The sequence below is a fragment of the Myotis brandtii genome, unplaced genomic scaffold (genome assembly GCF_000412655.1).
Source record: "Myotis brandtii unplaced genomic scaffold, ASM41265v1 scaffold208, whole genome shotgun sequence".
In the NCBI taxonomy this organism is placed as follows: domain Eukaryota; kingdom Metazoa; phylum Chordata; class Mammalia; order Chiroptera; family Vespertilionidae; genus Myotis; species Myotis brandtii.
The window spans coordinates 6,828,456-6,834,614 of record NW_005357764.1 but is presented as its reverse complement, the minus strand read 5'-3'; the positions used below and the strand labels follow the sequence as shown (position 1 = coordinate 6,834,614).

Here is a 6,159-nt window from a genome sequence, read left to right as displayed (position 1 = left end):
GGGCCATGAGGGGCAACCAGGCCAGCAGGGGGGAAGTTGGGGGCGATTAGGCTGGCAGGGGGGGGGGCAGTGAGGGGCAACTAAGCCGGCAGGAGGGCAGTTGGGAGCAACCAGGCAGGCAAGCAGGTGAGCAATTAGGAGCCAGTAGTCCAGGATTGTGAGAGGGATGTCCGACTGCTGGTTTAGGCCCTATCCTGGGGATGAGGCCTAAACCGGCAGTCGGACATCCCCCGAGGGGTCCCAGATTGGAGAGGGTGCAGGCTGGGCTGAGGGAACCTTACCCCCCACCCCCGTGCATGAATTTCATGCATTGGGCCTCTAGTATATAATATTACAGCAGATAGGAAGGAAAATGAAATAGTCAAAGGGGATAGAGCAGTGGTCGGCAAACTGCAGCTCGAGAGCCACATGCGGCTCTTTGGCCCCTTGAGTGTGGCTCTTCCTAAGCCTTAGGAGTACCCTAATTAAGTTAATAACAATGTACCTACCTATATAGTTTAAGTTTAAAAAATTTGGCTCTCAAAAGAAATTTCAATTGTTGTACTGTCGATATTTGGCTCTGTTGACTAATGAGTTTGCCGACCACTGGGATAGAGGGACTGGTCCAGTGGGGGAGGGGAAGTTGTGGCAACAATTTAGAAAAGGTGGTGAGTGGAGGCCCCACTGAAGCCAGGAATGGAGCTGTAATAAAAACTGAAAGAATGCTTCCAAATGGTGAGCACGAGAGCCCTAAGGTGAGGAAAGGGTTGTTACAGGAAGAGCAAAGTGAGCATGGCTAGAATGGAAAGGCGAACAGGGCAGGAGATGCAGGCCATGGAGGGAGGGCCTTGTAGGCTGGTGAGGGCTCTGAATTTTTATCTCAGCCTTGGAGGATTTTGAGCAAGAGAGTGATATGATCTGATTTACATTTTTAAGAGATCGCAGTTGAAAAGAGACTGTGGGGGAGCTGGCAAACATGGCGACTGGGAGGCAAGTTAGGGAAAAGGTAATGGATATTAGAATTACTTCTAGCAGTCATATAGGCAAGAAAGGAGGTTTGGTTGGATTTGATGGGGGACAGTGTTGAGTGTTGTGAAGATGATAGATTCTGTATGTCTTCTGTAGGTGGTGATGAGGGGACTTGCTGATGGACTCAAGGATACATAGGGAAGAGAGGAGGCAAGGAAGACCAGTGTTTCAGACAGAGACACTGGGGTGCCTTTAACTGAGATGAGTTTGGGTTGGATTGGGTTGAAAGGAGCTAGAGAGAGTGTCTGGAAGGAAATAGAAATATTTCTAAGATATATCACCTTTTACACATACTAGTATGTCAGATGCTGTTAACTGTAGCCACAACCACCCATTTGGATAGCATTAAGGCAGCTGGTGTTTTTACTTGTCCTGCATGCTTATTTTTGTGGTCTCCACATTGCAATCATTTACTTTTTAAAAAAATACTACATAATATTTAAGATACACAAAAAGGTATAAAGAATAATATAATGAACAACCATATACTACCACCCAGCTTAAGAAATAAAGCCTTACCTTTCATTGCTCAGATCCCCTACCCTTCCCACAAAGGTAATCCTATGGAAAATCTGGAGTGTGTCCTGCTTGTGCATGTTATAACTTTATTTTATCCCTAAAAATATATTACATCATCTTGTATTTTATGCATTACATGATTAGCATATACACTAACGTATTCTTCAGAAACATGTTTTATTTTTCATTTAAAATTATGAGGTTCATCCATGTTGACATGTATAAACCTAGTTTATTGATTCACTACAATTTAAGAATTCCACTTATGAAAATACTACCACTTATTTATCCAGTTCCCATTGAGTGATATTTAGTTTATAATTTTTCACTATTGCAAACAGTACAATAGTACAAAAAGTTTGAGCAATTCTTGTACATTTTATTGTACACATATGTAAAGTTTCTCCCTGTTTTATACCTAGAAGTGGAATTACTGGGTTGTAGGATATGAGCATCTTCAACTTCACTAAATATTGCCCAACTGTTTTCTGAAGCTATTATATCAATTTTCTTTAATATTAGCAATGTTCCTATCATTTGACGTCTTTTTTTTTTTTACACTTGTGGACATCTTAATGAACTTCCTTCCATGTAGCTTCAAGCTACCAGGACACGGGCCTCTCCAACACCCTTAATCTTCTCCTCAGCTCTTCTGCTGGAGAACTTGGCCTTCACGATGACAGGATTCTTTGGGAGCCTTCCCTTCCCCAGAACTTTGTAGTAGCCTGATTGCACCACATCAATGATAGGAGCAGCTCCAGTCTTGCTTTTGGCAGCATTTCTCCGTGTCTGCTCACTGACCAGGGTCCACAGTTTATCAAGGTTGACGGTTGGGCAGAAGCCTCTTTAAGTGGTAATGCCTTATACCAACTTTCCCAAAGTAACATGGGTGATATTTGTCGAAGTTGATCCTGTGATGATGCAAGCCACCAGCATTACCACGACCCCCCGGGTGCTTCCTGTGCTTGCCAAAGCAGCCATGGCCGTGGCTCACGTGGCCCCGAAGTTTTCGGGTCTTCCTCAGTCTGGATGGCATGTCGGTGGCCGAGCTGCAAGAGCTTATTTGATGTCTTTACCAACGCTTCCTACTGACGAACTTCTTAATTTTTTTCAGTCTGATGAAAATTATTTTTTTGATGCATCTTATTTTTTTGTTGGTTTTTGTTGGTTTTTGTTAATCATCACTGGAGGATATTTTTTCCATTCATTTTTAGAGAGACACATTGATTAGTTGTCTCCTGCACTTGTTCAGACTAGGCCGGGGATGGAACCTGCAACCCAGGTACATGCCCTTGATTGGGAATCAAACCTGAGACCCTTTGTACGTGAGCTAACACTCTATCTACTGAGCAACATCGATCAAGGCTTATTTTTCAATTTAATTGCCATATCTCTAATTATTAATGAAGTTGGACATTTTTTATGTTTAAATTGTAAATTGCCTGTTTCTAACCTTTTGTCAAATTTTTTGCTGGATTTTTTTGCCTTTTTCTTATTGATTTGGAAGATAATCAATATTTCATGTATTTTTAGTCCTAATCCTTTACCTGTTATAGGTGTTGCAAATATCATCTACACTGAGTTATCTTTTCACCTCTTTAATGATCTTTTGATGAATAGTTTAAAATTTTAATGACTCCAATTAACCAACCTTTTTCTTCATGGCTTATGTATTTTGTATTTTAAGACTACCTTTCCTAGCCCGAACCAATATGCTCAATTAATATTTGACAAAGGAGGCAAGAACATACAATGGAGCCAAGATAGTCTCTTCAATAAATGGTGTTGGGAAAATTGGACAGATATATGCAAGAAAATGAAACTAGACCACCAACTTACACCATACACAAGAATAAACTCAAAATGGATAAAGGACTTAAATGTACGACAGGAAACCATAAAAATTCTAGAAGAATCCAAAGGCAACAAAATCTCAGACATATGCCAAAGCAATTTCTTCACTGATACAGCTCCTAGGGCAGTTGAAACTAAAGAGAAAATGAACAAATGGGACTACATCAAAATAAAAAGCTTCTGCACAGCAAAAGAAACCATCAACAAAACAACAAGAAAACCCACTGCATGGGAAAACATATTTGCCAACGTCATATCTGATAAGGGCCTAATCTCCAAAATTTATAGGGAACTCATACAACTTAACAAAAAGAAGATAAACAATCCAATCAAAAAATGGGCAAAGGATCTAAATAGACACCTTTCAAAAGAGGACATTCAGAAAGCCAAGAGACATATGAAAACATGCTCAAAGTCACTAATCATCCGAGAGATGCAAATCAAAACAACAATGAGGTACCATCTCACACCTGTCAGAATGGCTATCATCAACAAATCAACAAACGACAAGTGCTGGAGAGGATGTGGAGAAAAAGGAACACTTGTGCACTGCTGGTGGGAATGCAGACTGGTGCAGCCACTATGGAAGACAGTATGGAGTTTCCTCAAAAAACTGGAAATGGAACTCCCATTTGACCCTGTGATCCCACTTCTAGGAATATATCCCAAGAAACCAGAAACACCAATCAGAAAGGATATGTGCACCCATATGTTCATAGCAGCACAATTCACCATAGCTAAGATCTGGAAACAGCCTAAGTGCCCATCAGTAGATGAATGGATTAGAAAACTGTGGTACATCTACACGATGGAATACTATGCTGCTGTAAAAAAGAAGGAACTCTTACAATTTGCAACGGCATGGATGGAGCTGGAGAGCATTATGCTAAGTGAAATAAGACACTGGGGGGTAAGGGAGGGCAGGGGATTGTCAAGGGCGGGGGGAAAAAAAGGACACATATGTAATACCTTTTGTAATACTTTTAGCAAAAAAAAACAAATAAAAATTTAAAAATAAATAAATAAATAAATAAATAAAATAGCATGTCAACAACAACAAAAAAAAAAGACTACCTTTCCTCACCCAGCCGGTGTGGCTCAGTGGTTGAGCATTGACCTATGAACCAGGAGGCCACGGTTTGATTCCTGGTCAGGGCATATACCTGGGTTGTGGGCTCAATCCCCAGTAGGGGGCATGAGGAGGCAGCCAATCAATGATTCTCTCTTATCATTGATGTTTCTCTCTCACTCCCTCTCCCTTCCTCTCTCTGAAATAAATAAAAACATTTATTTTTTTTAAAAGAACACCTTTCATCCTCAGGTCGTGTGTGTGTGTGTGTGTGTGTGTGTGTGTGTGTGTGTGTGTGTGTGTTCTATATGTCCTTCTGGGCATTTAAAGTTGCACTTTTCAAGTTAGGTCTTTAATCCAGCCATGTGTGCTGTGAGGTAGGGATTCAATTGTATTTTTCCTCCATATACACAATCAATTGTCCTAATACCACTTAATGAAGTCTACCCTTGCACTGCTCATCTGCAGTGCCATCTGAAGGTACTTGGTCTCCATAAAAGCCAGGGTCTGTTTTGGTGTACTCTCTCCTATTCTATTCTATTGGTCTATTTGTCTATCCCTGCATCTTTATCTTGCATTAATTGTTAAAGCTTTATCTTAAAAAAAACTAATCTACCAAGCCTCCCTTTTACCTTTCAAAATCACCTTTGTTTTTCTTTGTCTTTCATTCTTTTATCTAAATTCTACCATCAACTTTTGACATACCATAAAAAATCCTGCCAGACTTCTTACTGGAATTACATTGATTTTATAGATTAATTGGGGGAAATTACATCTTTAAGAAACTGAGCCTTATTCATGATCTGACATATATTTCCATTTCTTTGTGTCGTCTTTAACAACCTTTATATGTTTTTACTTTTTTTCTCCTTAAAGATCACACAAATCTTTTATTAGATTTGCCTCTAAATACTTTTTATATTTTGTTATTAGGAGTGCTATTTTTTTGCTGATATATTAAATATGTTTAATTTTGTTTAGTAATCATATATCCAGCAACCTTGCTAGACTCGTTTACTTATTAACTTCTTTAATAATTTTTCAGATTCTTTTAGGATTTCTATGAGAAATCATATCACCTGTAAAAAATGACAATTTTTTTAAAAACTTTCTAATCCTTAATGCTTTTTATTTTTTCTTATATTATACATTGGCTAAGAGTCTAATACAAATCTTATCAATAATTACTGAATACACCTTTAAAGGGAATACTGCTGAAGTTTCACCACTGAGCCCTAGTCAGTATTCTCAGTGGTTAGAGCACCAGGCCGCACACTGAAGGGTCTCATGTTTGATTCCCAGTCAAGGGCATCTACCTGGATTGCAGGTTCAATCCACAGCCTGGTCAGAGCATGTGCCTCCTGCCACATGCCCCAACCAGATCCAGAGATCATACCTGCAACCCATACGTGCCCTTGATGCAGAATCACTTGGGCCAATGCTCTAACTACTGAATCACGCAGGCCAGGCCCCTGTGCCCATTTTTTTTAAATTAAATCTTTATTGTTCAGATTATTACAGTTGTTCCTCTTTTTTCCCCCCCATAGCTCCCCTCCACCCGGTTCCCACACCCTCTGCTGCCCTACCCTTCCCCCACTGTCCTCATCCATAGATGTATGATTTTTGTCCAGTCTCTTCCCGCACCCCCCACACCCCTTTCCCCCCCGAGAATTGTCAGTCCACTCCCTTTCTATGCCCCTGATTCTATT

General features: G+C 40.2%; 1 protein-coding gene and 1 pseudogene across 1 annotated transcript in view; both read right to left on the bottom strand.

Moving 5' to 3' along the window:
• Positions 1-6,159, bottom strand: part of CATSPER3 (cation channel, sperm associated 3) — a 27,592-nt gene that overhangs the window by 9,500 nt on the left and 11,933 nt on the right. The gene's annotated exons all lie outside the window — the stretch shown is intronic.
• LOC106725984 lies at positions 2,089-2,581 on the bottom strand (annotated as a pseudogene).